General features: G+C 39.5%; 1 non-coding gene across 1 annotated transcript; it reads right to left on the bottom strand.

Moving 5' to 3' along the window:
• Positions 1-7,278: 7,278 nt before the first annotated feature.
• On the bottom strand, positions 7,279-7,350 carry TRNAE-UUC (transfer RNA glutamic acid (anticodon UUC)). Its single transcript has one exon. It is a non-coding gene; the product is annotated as a tRNA-Glu (tRNA).
• Positions 7,351-14,545: the final 7,195 nt, after the last annotated feature.

The raw sequence follows: 14,545 nt of genomic DNA, 5'->3' as shown, positions 1-14,545 counted from the left end.
TGGAAGGAGAAACTTTGAGACATTAGTAACTTGTCCAGGGCTACTTAATTATTAGATACAAGAATTGGAATTCAAATAGTTTTCTGTAGTCCAAAGACATTAAACATTTTAAAATTAAAAGACAAAGCTCGGCTTCCCTGGTGGTGCAGTGGTTAAGAATCCTCCTGCCAATGCAGGGGACACGGGTTTGAGCCCTGGTCCAGGAAGATCCCACATGCCCCGGATCAACTAAACCCGTGTGCCACAGCTACTGAACCTGTGCTCTAGAGACCGCAAGCCACAACTACTGAGCCCGGTTGCCACAGCTACTGAACCTGCAATCTAGAGCCCATGCTCCACAACAAGAGAAGCCGTGGCAATGAAAAGCCTACGCACCACAACCAAGAGTAGCCTCCGCTCTCCCGCAACTAGAGAAAAGCCTGCTTGCAACTAGAGAAAAGCCTGCTTGCAGCACCCAACGCAGCCAAAAATAAAAGAAATAATAAAGAAATGAAATAAAAAAATAAAAAGACAAAGGAATTTCTTCCATGTTTTATGATGCAGATTTATCAATAAAGCACTTTATTTTTGAGTTTATGAGTAGATCCTGTTGACTGAAATAAGAACACATGATGCAAAAGTTGTGAATTAAGTTTTATTCAGGGACCTTACTGAGGACTGTAGCTCGGGACACAGGCTCTCAAGTAAGCTCTGAAGAACTTCTCTGAAGAGGTGAGGGAGGAGCCAGGTTATAGATGAATTTTTTTGCTGGGAAAAACATATAGTCAAGCACAAAAAGATTATTGCTGATCCCAAAGAACAGACATCTCAAATTAATGATTTTAGTGTTTTTCTAAGTATGGGAAGATGCAAGAATCTGGGGTCATTGAAATTTTTCCTTAGATAAGTATCTTATCTAGGGACTGGTATATTCAAAGCACAGAATGCTTTCTGTTTTTCTCCATCCTGAATTCCCCTCAGGATGCACTGTCGGTGGCTGACTGCAGTGACTAATGGCTTGATCCCTGTAGAACTGGAATGGCAAGCAACATTTTTTTCTTTACAATCCAAAGCTGTATTTTGAGAAAAAAAATACATGGTTTCTGGTAGCTTCCCTAGGAATGTAGGCTGCTCTGTCTCTGGCAAGAATGTGGATCAGGTTCCTAAATTTTCCCAACACTTTCAACTGTGCCATCTGCACGTCTGGGATCTAAAGCATATGTATTTTCCTCCATTCAACAACACAGAAGACTGGCATTTTAGTTATTTGTCACTACGAATTGATTGCAATTCAGCCCTTGCCAGAGTTTGCTTGTGACATCTGATAAGAGAGAGAAAGAGAAAGGAAGAATATGAAAAAAGATTTGTGGGAATTGTGATTATCTGTTCTTCCGGGGTCTCCAAGTTATTGGACTGTATTATCTTAGGTAATCAGAGGATAATGTTCTTGAATCTGTGTGTGTGTGTGTTTGTGTGAGTGTGTGTGTGTAATCACAGTTCCTTTAAAAATATCCTTATAGGAGTAACAAAACAATGCTGTTAGGCTAATCTGTCATTTTACTAATTTCTAGGGCTGCTTTAATTGCTCTTGCAGAAATGACAGGTGTCCCTTTCTTTTCTCACTGTTTAGGGTCTGTTTCACAAAATTGGATGTTTGAGGGGGGAAGACTTTTTTTTTTGGCCTCTCCCCATGGCTTGTGAGATCTTAATTCCCCAACCAGGGATCGAACCTGTACCCTTGGCAGTGAAAGCACGGAGTCCTGACCACTGGACCACCGGGGAAGTCCCAATGGAGGAAAACTTCCTTTTCAGATACAGAAGGCTGGTTCTTCAGTCAAGGTATACAAATGTCCAGGCTTTTACAGTATATGAATAATTATCCATTATATTATTCAATGTATTTATATAAGGATCCCTTTGAGACATTCCTGCTGGAGTCTAGTTCACCTTTATGGAAGAATTCATGTGCCTTATTCTATTCGGAAGTGAGACTTCATACTAAATATCTTTGCTTTATTGTTTTGGTTCCCAGAAAACTCATTGCCAAATGAGTACTTGACTATATTGCTTAATTAATTCCAGATGCTAAGTATACATATTGTTCCTTAAAAATTACATTAAAAATTTTAATTGTCAGCTTGTGTCTTAATATTTGTAAGTTATCTAAAACACCCTCTCCCACTTAATTTTTTTGGCAATAGGCATAGAATTACCCTATGGATTACTTGCTAACTGCCAAGGGCAAAAATACCTAAAATGGAGAGATCTGGCTTTCACCACCACAACCCAGTGATCAATTTTACAATCAGTAATAGTAGGACAATCAGGCATTATGTGCCTCCTGATGAGATGCAATATGATGTACATGCTGCCACTTGCCAAATATGTTAACTTGAATGTAAGCAAGTCTGTAGGTCTTACTTCCAGTTCCTAGAAATAGAAGGGATAGAGAAATTAAAAAACATCTTGAAGAAACGAAGTTAAAAATAGAATGTGGGAGATTGTACAATGAAAATAATTGGGGAGATAGCGTCAGTTCTAGATTAAAAGAGATGGGAGAGGGAATTCCCTGGAGGTCCAGTGGTTAGGACTCCGCACTTTCACTGCCGAGGGCCTTGGTTCAATCCCTGGTCAGGGAACTAAGATCCAGCAAGCTGCGCAGCGTGGCCCAAATAAATAAATAAATAATTAAAAGAGATGGGAGAAGGTACCGAAACTAGATCAACGGTGATTGTTTTTAGGCATGTAAAGTGCAGCCACTTTGGAAATAGTTAACAAGTTAAATGTAAATTTGCTCTGTGATCCAGCAATTCCTCTCCTGGGTGTCTTCTACCCAAGAGAAAATATATATCCACACAAGAACTTGTATGTCAATGTTCATAGAAGCATTAACAAAAGCCAAAAACTGGAAACAATCTAAATGTCCATCAACTGATAAGTGGATAAACAAAATGTGATCTATCCAGACAATGGAATATTACTCAGCCATAAAAGAAACAAACTATTGATACATGTTATAACATGGGTGAACATCAAAAACCTTATGCTAAGGAAAAATGTCTAGATGCATAAGACCACATATTGTATGATTCTATTGATATGAAATGTCCAGAAAAGGCAAATCTAGAGAGACGTTGGGTAGATTAGTTGTTGTCATGGGCCGAGGATGGAAATGAAGACTTACTGCATACGGTCATAACGGAGCTTTTGGGGGTGGAAAAAGTGTTCTAAAACTGGATTGTGGTGATGGTTTGTGCAACTCTGTACATTTACTAAAAATCATTGAAACGTCCACTTATAATGAGTGGATTTTACAGTACATAAATTCTACCTCAATAAACGGATTAAGAAAGGACTATGGCAGGGCTTCCCTGGTGGCGCAGTGGTTGGGAGTCTGCCTGCCGATGCAGGGGACACGGGTTCGTGCCCCGGTCCAGGAGGATCCCACATGCCACGGAGCGGCTAGGCCCGTGAGCCATGGCCACTGAGCCTGCGCATCCGGAGCCTGTGCTCCGCAATGGGAGAGGCCACAGCAGTGAGAGGCCCGCGTACAGCAAAAAAAAAGGACTATGGCAGATGTGATGTTCTGTGAGCCTTGCAGCTTTCCCCTTTCTCCTACTGATACTAACCCTGAGACTGTCCTGGAGGAGAACTGAGGGGCTCAGCCAATAGCCAGCACCAACCACTGCACCTGGGAACGAGCCCACCTTGAACTTTTGGGAGCCTGGCCAACCTTCTAGGTGAGTGAGTTCTTCAGGAGTGAGCTCAGGTGAGACCACAGGAGGAAACACTCGGCGGATCCACAGATCATGAGATGTAGTAAGTTGTTTTACATTAATTCTATATTTAAATATATACATTTAAATAAAAATATATACTGGTGAAGTGATATGGCAAAAGATTAACAGCTGTATTTAAATGGTGGATATATGGTTATTGTGCTGTTTCTATTTTCTGTCTGTTTGAAAAATTTTAAATGAAAAGTTAAAATAGACACATAGGGGAAATCATACCTGGAGAGGGAACTAGGCATTTGGGGTTAGATACAAATCCTTCCCTAAATTCATGTCTGCATTTCCACCCACACAATTCTTGAACATATGAGATGGGTCTTGAGTGAGTAGCTGCTGGGGGAGCAGAAGGGATTCTAATTAGAGGAAAGAGCAGATGCAGTGAGATAGAAACAGGAAAGGGTTTGGTTCATTTGGGGCTTATCGCTTATCTATTCCACAAAAATTATTAGCATCTACTATGTGCTCGGCACTGATAAAGGTACTAGGGATTCAACAGTGAACAAATGAGCTAAAATTCCTGCCTAATCGGTGCTTAAACTGTAGTGAAGGAAGACAAATAATAATAAACAAACAAATGAATAGTATATATGGAATATCAAATAATCAGGAGTGGATCCAGGTTTTATGAAGTTATACGAAGTTGGAGCATTCATTACTCCAGAAAAACCCCAACATCATCCATGAACATAGGGCGTTCTGATGCTGATGTTTCATGAGCTTCATAGTAAATCTGCTCAAATATCTTTGTGTGAATTTCTCCAGAAGAAGAACCAGGACAGATAAGTGGTGGATGCGGAAAATAATTCCAGGAAATACTGGTAGTGGGTGGGGCCGTGAAACAGAAGAAAATTAAGTTGATAAATATGGTTACTCCAGCCTGGGGAACTGGGAGATGGTATAGAATGAAGGGCAAGGAGCCTGGGGTATACCTGTGCACCATCTCCTGTCAGTCATGGGTTCAAGCTTGCTCTAGGCAGGCCAGTCAAAATTTCTAAAAGATAGACTTATACGGGATGGTTGGAACTCATACTGTAGCTCCCTCTGCTGTAGTTAGTCTCCAAACTGCAATAAACATTCACCACCTTTCTCACCTGCCACCCATTCTAGATTCCCCTCACCTGTGGCTCATCTTTCTGCTGGTCTATGTTGTTTGCCTAGTGGGAAATCCAGACCTTTACCTGGAGAGGTCTGAGCCCTTAGCTCCTGTGTTCTTGCCAGGCATGGTTGTTGTATATGGAAACAAGTGGGAGCCTGGTGAATCCCTGAGTTCCAGACATATTCTTCCCCGCCTTGATTATGTAGCAGCAATCTTATTTCCTCATGCTCTCTAAGGTCAATTACCCCCACCAGCAGAGTAACTCCACTCTGCTTTCTGATCCACTAGCAGAAAAGCCCCAAATGCAGTCAAAGCTTTAGGTTCAGTGGAACTGTTTCTTGGTTTCCTAGGAGAAGTGTTCCTGTGGTCCAGGAGAGCCTAACATTGCAGGGACAGGAACTACTTCCGCTCTTTGGTTCCAGGACCTGTGTGATCTCCTAACAGAGCCACAGCACCTCTTCACGGCCAGTGCTTCAGAGCAATTTTACCCTTTCAACATGGATCGAGAAGCAATATGCACAGGCAGATAAAAACAGGTTGTTTAAAGGGAGCAAAACATAGGCTTAGACCTCTACGAGTACCAGAAGAAAACAGATCCTTGCTGAAACTCCTTGTAGAGAAAAGTGTGCAGTTAGAGAATTTTATGCTTGGCCAGATTGCTGTTTGTTTGGGAAGATTAAAGGAAGATGTTATTATACATGCAAAAATCCTGGTAAAACACTTGTATTAGAAAGAAATTACTTGGACATATAACTCAGTTCATCAGGAGATAAACCAACATTTAAAATTTAAGAATTAAGATACCATGTACAATGGAATATTACTCAGCCATAAAAAGGAATGAAACTGGGTCATTTGTAGAGACGTGGATGGACCTAGAGTCTGTCATACAGAGTGAGGTAAGCCAGAAAGAGAAAAACAAATATCATACATTAATGCATATATGTGGAATCTAGAAAAATGGCACAGTTGAATGTATTTGTAGGGCAAGAATAGAGACGTAGACATAGAGAACAGACATGTGGACACAGGGTGGGGAGGGGAGGGTGGGATGAATTGGGAGATTAGGTTTGACAAAAATACACTACCATGTGTAAAATAGCTAGTGGGAACCTGCTGTTATAGCACAGGGAGCTCAGCTCAGTGCTCTGTGATGACCTAGATGGGTGGGATGAGGGGGTGGGGTGGAAGATCCAAGAGAGAGGGGATATAGTTATACATGTAGCTGATTCACTTCATTGTACAGTAGAAAGTAACACAACATCGTAAAGCAATTTTACTCCAAAAAAAAAAAAAAGAAAAAGGAAAAAGATATCTTGGCATATAGAGAACAGACTTGTGATTGCCAAGGGGAGGGGAGGGATGGACTGGAGTTTGGGGTTAGTAGATGCAAACTATTACATATAGAATGGGTGGACGAGGTCCAACTGTATAGCACAGGGAACTGTATTCAATGTCCTGGGATAAACCATAATGTAAAAGAATATAAAAAAGAATGTATATATATGTATAACTGAGTCACTTTGCTGTACAGCAGAAATTAACACAACATTGTAAATCAGCTATACTTCAATTTAAAAGAAAGATATCATGGCATAAAAGACTGGTATCAGTTAAACTTAGATTACAGGACCAAATGCAAACTTTATTGAAAAAACTGAAGAAGACCTAAATAAATGGAGAGATAGAGCATATTTAGAGATGGAAAAACTGTTTTTACTGCTTAATTACTGACCATTCTGTTGGTGGACACTTAATTTTCTTTCTTAATACAAATCAGACTGAAGTGAATGTTCTTTCATATTTCTTCTTAGGCACATAGGCTAGAGTTTCTCTATATACGTTAAAGTGGAATTTCTGGTTCAGAAGACTTTTTTTTTTTTTTTTTTTTTTTTTTTTGCGATACGCGGGCCTCTCACTGTTGTGGCCTCTCCCGTTGCGGAGCACAGGCTCTAGACGCGCAGGCTTAGCGGCCATGGCTCACGGGCCCAGCTGCTCCGCGGCATGCGGGATCTTCCCGGACCGGGGCACGAATCCATGTCCCCTGCATCGGCAGGCGGACTCTCAACCACTGCGCCACCAGGGAAGCCCAGAAGACATTCTTATATTCAGTTTTACGAGATGTTCCTAAATCACTCTCCAAAGTGGTTGTAGGAATTTTACTCCCTCAGGTAGAACATGAGAGTCCTTGTTTCACATTCTTACCAATACTTAGGTCTTTATCATTGTTGAAATTTGCGTGAGTAGTAGCAAGGCCCAGCACCATGTCATATGTTCATTGTCTATTTGACTTTCCCTTTCTGCCAATTGCCTGTTCATATCTCCTGTTTGTTTTTTTTTTCTTTTTCTTTCTTTCTTTTTTTTTTTTTCTTTTTTTGTGGTCATGCCCCGCAGCTTGTGGGATCTTAGTTCCCTGACCAGGGATTGAACCTGGGTCACAGCAGTGAAAGCGCTGAGTCCTAACCACTGGACCACCAGGGAATTCCCTCTGTTCATTTTTCTATTGGGTTATTTCTCTCTCTCTCTTTTTTTGTTTTTTTTTTTTTTTGCTTTTGATTTGTAGAATTTCTTAATATGTTCTAGATACTAATCATTGGTAAGTTATATGAATTACAGGTATTTCCTTCTCCTACCACTCTATGGTGTGTCTTTTGATTTTATTTATAACTTTTTGGGAGTTTGTTTTTTTTGGGAGTTTGTTTTGTAGCATTTGAGCCTCGAGGCATCCACTGGAGGGGGTCTCGGTAGATAAAGACCCAGAGATTTTGATCAGGGTGATGAGTGATATGGGTGGATGTGGGTAGGCTGTCATTCCAGACTGCTGAAATTTAAATCCCACTACCACTTGTGTAACCTTGGGCAAGTTATTAATCTTTCTGTGCCTCATTTTTCTTGTATGTAAAGTGGGAATATTAATAGTACATGGATTATTATAAGGATTAGAGTGTATTAGTTTTCTATTGCTGCATAACAAATTACCACAAATTTAGCAGCTTAAACAACACAAATTTATTATCTTACACTTTCTGTGGGTCGGGAGCTGAGTTAGGAAACTCAGTTCTTCCTCCTGTGTCTCTTTTACTCGCACTTTACTAGCAAACTCACAACAGTTCTGACACCCGATGTGTGGGTTTCTTCCCACCAAGCAACTCCATGTGACACTAGCTGGGTATCCTACAATTTAACTTCATTCTGACACTATCTACCTGGGGATAGAGTCAGACCCCACAGGTTAAGGGCTCAGTCCTACAAGACTGCTCCCCTTCCCCTTTGTTTTTGGCCACACCACATGGCTTGGGGGATCTTGTTTCCTCCTTGAAGGATTGAACCCAGGCCCTTGGCAGTGAAAGTGAAAATTCCTAACCACTGGACCAATGGGGAATTCCCTCCCCCACCCCCTTTTAGATGCCAGTGGCAAGTCCAGGTTTTCACCTGTGCTTCTGACCTAAAGGCTGTACATCGAAGGTTCTCACGACCACCTCTCTGGGTTTGATTAATTTGCTACTTGCTGTTGGCCAACTGGGCAACCTTCTCATATCCTAGAGGCAACCTGCCTTCCCTGCCACGTGGTCCTCTCCCCAGCATGGAAGTTTGCTCCTGTGAGATCAGTAGAAGAATCTCTCTCATCCTCTGAATCTCTTCCCAAAGGAAGTGCCCATCTGATTAGGTCAGGCCCACCCAGGAAGATTCCCCTTTTGATTAACTCAACATCAACTGATGAGGGAACTTAATTACAACTGCAAAATCCCTTCTGCCATGTGATGTAATATAATCATGGGAGTAACTACCCCACCATAGTCACAAGTCACATCCACACTCAAGGGGGATGTGTACGATGGGGAGCAGGAATCTTGGGGACCATCTTACAATTCTACTCGTCATAACATTTCTTCTCACTGGTTAACCCACCTTAGGTTTTCTGTCTATTCCATAAACACATTTGTATTTAGAACTTGAGGAATTTCATATTGGACTTTCCTATTTGTTACCCTCTGGGCCCTTTGGGAAAGGGTTGTCTTGAACAGAATGGAAAGTAATAGTAAGAGTAATTGGGAAGAACCCCCCTGCTGCCCTCGAGAAGTCATGGAGGATAGGGACAAAGCCAAGGAGCCCTGCGCCTTCTTTTCAGGGTGGGACTGACAGCTGAAGCCAATGACACATCTTGTGTCTGACAGTTGGTTGCCCTATTAATTACACAGATGAAAAACTTTTCATTAGGTTTCCCCCTTCAAAGTTGAATATGTCTTCATTCTCTTTAGAGTCTTTGGCAAATTAGATTTCTGGGTCATTTTATAAACATTTAAGTTCGTTATTTTTAATGATGCCTGGAAGAAGGAAGAGAAATCATCATTTATAGAACTTTTAATGGGAAAAGTAATTTCTGTATTCTTTCGGGTGAGCACTTTTGGGCAAAAGTTAGTCACAGAATCCCCATTATTATTACTTCAACTATGAACCTGAGTTAAAAGAAGAAAGATTTGCTGATTTTTGTGTTTGAGATTCATGTACCCGAGGTCCAGGGAGTGTTCAATTTATTATTATACCATAAATTATGCATTAGATTAACATTTTTTAGTGATTCACTTTCTCATTTATTAATTTAATGAACACAATTTTTCAAAGTGAGATTTAATATTGTGAGTAGTACAGTGGTAGTAAGGATCAGATAGAACAATTCATCCTGTGTTAAGTGGGAACATTTTCATAACTTAGAGCATTATCCCTCATATAGAGAGATTGAACTAAATGTCAAGCTTCCTGTATTTGCCCAGAGAGCTTATCAGGTTGGTTTGTTAAAGAGGAAACATCTTGTGTTTGGCTGAAAGCAATTTAGAAAAAAAAAATTTAAAAAAAAAAAAAGCAATTTAGAAAGCAATTTAGAAAAAAAACTCAGGAAACTTTTAGGGACTGAACTGGTTCCATGCCTTTAAGAATTTATAAATGAACTAACTGTGGAAATGAAAAGAAATGGTTGTAAAGATTATTTCTCAACTTGAAAGAATATGAACCAGTGTCATCAAGAACTTAAAAGCCAGTTTGGGTGATACATGTGGTATATAATAAATAATAAAATTCTGTTCTATCTTTTATTCTAAGTAGCTGTAAGTATAGAACCAACTGCAGATACCATGCCTAGCTCATAGTGAAGCCATGAGTCGCTGGTTTTTATGAAAAACAAAATTCGTCAATAAGCTTTAGAAGAAAGAAAACATACTCAACCTTGGACCCTATGATATGATAATATTACCCAATACGCATGTTGAAATGCAATTTACTAACATTCCATCTTAAAAACAAATCATAGAGGATTCATTTTTGGGGGGATTAGACATAATTTGAATAGATTTCACCTCAACACATCAATCAGGTGGTATACTTTCAGGTGGAATGATTTTGCTGAAAAAATTTAAAAACTAAGTTATAGTTTAGTTCTAGTTAGTTTAGATTAGTTAGTTTAGTTTAGTTCTAGTTCTTGGTAGTCACAGCTCTGTCAGCTTGCTGCTCACTGCTACCAGATCGTCTCTCTTTTTTTTTATTTTAAAAGATTATTTTTTAAAATAAATTTATTTAGTTTTGGCTGCATTGGGTCTCTGTTGCTGCACACAGGCTTTCTCTAGTTGCAGCGAGCAGGGGCTACTCTTCCTTGCGGTGTGCGGGCTTCTCATTGCTGTGGCTTCCCTAGGCGTGTGGGCTTCAGTAGTTGTGGCACGCGGGCTCAGTAGTTGTTGCTCCGCGGCATGTGGGATCTTCCTGGACCAGGGCTTGAACCTGTGTCTGCTGCATTGGCAGGTGGATTCTTAACCACTGCACCACCAGGGAATCCCCCAGATCTTCTCATTTTTATAAAGGATTTGATTTATGTATTTATTGAGAAATGATTGCCACAATAATTTAGTTAACAGAAATCACCTCACATAGTTACAAATCTTTTTCTTGTGATGAGAACTTTTAATTTTTACACCCTTAGCAATTGTCTTTTTTTAATTGAAGTATAGTTGACACACATTATATTCGTTTCAGCTGTGTAACATCGTGATTTGACATTCATGTACATTATGAGTTGATCACGATAAGTCCAGTAACCATCTGTCACCACACAAAGTTATCACAATATTATTGACTATATTCTCTATTCGGTGCATTACATCCCTATGACTTATTTATTTTATAACTAAAAGTTTCTACCTCTTGATCTTCTTATTTCACTCAACCTCCCACCTGCAACTTTCAAATATACAATATTGTTAATTATAGTCACCGTGCTGTACATTACACCCCCAGAACTTATTTGTCTTATAACTGGAAATAGGTACCTTTTGACCTCCTTCACGCATTTTGCCCACTGCCCACCTCCTGTCTCTGGCAGCCACCATGTCTGTTCTCTGTATCTTTTTTTTTTTTAAGATTCTACATACACCTGAGATCATATAGTGTTTGTCTCTCTCTGTCTGACTTATTTCACTTAGTATGATGCCCTTAAGTTTCATCCATGTTGTCACAAATGGCAGGATTTACCTCTTTTTTGTTTTAAATAGCTGAATAATATACATATTTCTTCTATTTCTTGCCTATTATAAATAACATTGTAATGAACTTGGGGGTGCAGATATTTTTTTGAGATAGTGATTTTGTTTCCTTTGGATAAATACTGGAAGTGGATTTGCTGGATCATATGGTAGTTCTATTTTTAACTTTTTAAGGAATCTCCATACTGTTTTCTAATTTACATTCCTACCAACAGTGCATAAGGGTTTTCTTTTCCCCACATTGTCCCCAGCACTTATCTCTTGTCATCTTCTAACAGGTGAGAGATGATATCTCTTTGTGGTTTGATTTGCATTTCTCTGATGATTAGTGATGTTGAGCATCTTTTCATGTGCCTGTTGGCCATCTGTATGTCTTCTCAGACCTCCTCATTTTTAATAGAAGCAGAAATCTGTGTTTTGTTTTGCATGAGATCTTCTAATTTTTAAATGTTGGCTCAATTTTTATAAAAAGTACCTTTTGCCTCCAAAAACCCCACAAAAACCCTGTGTGTGGCCCACTGGGGAGAGAGAGCTGTGTGGGACATTGATATTGATGTGAAATAGAAAGAGAATGGATTCAGGGCTGCTGTGCTCAACTACCTGGCCTCTTAGGGAAGCCTCTTCATCTTCTGAACCCCAGCTTCCATTTATACAAGAGGGGATCTGCAGACGTGTGGTTCCCAGAGATGGGGGTAGGGGTGGAGGGAGGGGGAATTGGATAAAGGTGGTCAAAAGGTACAAACTTTCAGTTATAAGATAAATAAGTACCAGGGATGTAATGTGCAACATGATGACTGTAGTTATGGTATATTTGAAAGTTGTTAATAGATCCTAAGAGTTCTCATCACAAGAAAAAAATAAAAAACAATTTTTTCTTTTTTTATTGTATCTATATGAAATGATGAATATTAACTAAACTTACTGTGGTAATCATTTCACAATATATGTAAGTCAAATCATTATGCTGTACCCCTTAATACAGTGCTGTATGTCAAATATATCTCAATAAAACTGAAAAAAAAAAAAAGAGAGGGGATCAGATGCCATGTTCTCTAAAGAACTCTCCTCTAAAACTCTTGAAGAATTGCTTTTTCTGTTTTATACCGGTGACATGCTGTTCAGTCAGCATGTTTCTTGATGAATCTTCTACCTAATACATGAAATTCATGAGTTACTTGTTTTTTCATTTATTTTTCTCATGCCCATTATCTTTCACATAGATGTTCTCAGAGCAGGAGCATGCTCTGGACCATCTGTAGCTTATTACTCTTTTGTTTTGACATTTTAGGCTTTTCAAGGATTAGTTTCTTCAGGTGTAGTTCAAGAAACTAACATATCTATAAAGAGAATTAGCATAATAATTCTTTTCTCTCTCCTCCCCTCCTTTTCATTTTGTGTGGCATTATGTCTCGGGCCATAATAGGTAGCAGAAATGAAGCTAAAGTTAGTAGATATTTAGTGAATTTTAGCTTTTCAGGCAGTCATTCTGGTTGATTCAGTTCCAGTTTCTACTTCACCTTTAACAGTGTACAAATTCAAAATATTCTAGAACTAGTTGTAGTAATTACAGTTTTGCAGGTTAGGCCACAAAATATGATTTTTATTAAGACTGATTTCTTAGATTGCTGGAATTATTTCTGTGCCACCTGGGCTTGTTATGCCATCTAAAAGCATTATACCATTTATTATTATTATTTTTAAATTTTATTAGAGTATACTTGATTTACAATGTTGTGTTAAAAAGCATTATACCATTTAAAACAACCACACTCAGGTGTAAGGAAAACAATGAGAAACAGGCAGCCTGATGTAAAATCCTATTCAGCGTCTCTAACCTTTTGTCAGTCTCTCTGCTTTACATATTTGTTGTGAAAAGGTATCCTTAGCAACAAAGATCATTGGCTTGTTATACAAAAGAGACCCCAGACTGTTCTTATAAAGATTCAACTGCTTGACACTGGATTTGCTTTTCCTTCCCAATGATAATAAGCACCCAGATGGCAAGACTGGAGATCTGACAGCAAAAGCACATGGGCCACAGCATTTGAATAAAAAGTAGGATGTGCTTTAGGCCATGTGCCCACGTGCCTGAGGGCCTCCCCTTCTCAGCCCTCTCTTCTTGTCTTTCATCAGAGCCTCTTCTAGCAAAGCTGCCCAACAAAGGCAGTCTGGCATTTCATTATGGCACCAGGGAAATCAAAGGGAAAATAAAAAGGCTCATGAAGCATTTAAAAAACTTCATAATGGAAACAGTTGAGTTCCACCTGAAAGCAAATGTATATTTGTCAACATTTTCAATAATGACAATATTGTCATTATTGAAAAAAAGAATAATAATGAGAAAAAGGAATGATGAGCCCCCAAGATGATATTTGGGTGCATTTGAGAAGTAATAACATGGAGGCTGTTTTCTAATTTTTATTCTGAAATTGGTGATTTCTCTAATCAAAGAGAGTTCCCCTGCTTCTACGGTGGTTCTAATTAAGTAGGGGAAAATGTTCAGAAAGAGGGTATTACCTTTGAAATTCCTTTGAGACATTAAATGTCCTTCCCCCTTTCTCCTGAAGGAAACAGCAGCAAATGTCCTATTTGAGGCGATGAAAAGAAGCAGGGTCTTCCTGCCTAGAGGCTGCTTTGACACTAGTTAATTTCCTACAGGTCAGAGCTACCTGCTAATTTTGTGAATGAGAAAAGTGGGAGAAGAAGATTGCGATAAAAACAAAACCCTTCCTTTCTTGGCACTCCTGTTTTGGTAGCCCTTTTCGGTCGCTGGGTTGGCACCTAACTGCAGAAAATTTTCCTAGAATTAGCTGTTCACACTTATAGGAGAAACCTCTGCACTGCCCCCCACCCAAAATTGAATTTTTTTCACCTTTTCTTGGCTGCCTGACCATTAAGTGACATTTATAGTTCAGGCAATGCTTTGTGTTTCTGCCCTACTCCTTTCCAGGTGGAATAAGGGCGAGCAGCTTGGGGAATCTCACTCTGAACAAGGCTACCCAGGCCCACAGGGAACTCTGTGTTCCTTCACGAAATGCAGAAATAATGAATTAGCCCAGGCTGTGCAAAGGAGTTTCTCAGACTGTCTCCTCTTGTGGGATTCAGATCTGTTTCATAATCTTCCAGTTTCTGAAAACCCAAGGTGACTT

The sequence above is a fragment of the Delphinus delphis genome, chromosome 13 (assembly GCF_949987515.2).
Source record: "Delphinus delphis chromosome 13, mDelDel1.2, whole genome shotgun sequence".
Lineage (NCBI taxonomy): Eukaryota > Metazoa > Chordata > Mammalia > Artiodactyla > Delphinidae > Delphinus > Delphinus delphis.
Note: the sequence above shows the minus strand (reverse complement) of the source record. Positions and strands in the feature narration are given on the sequence as shown.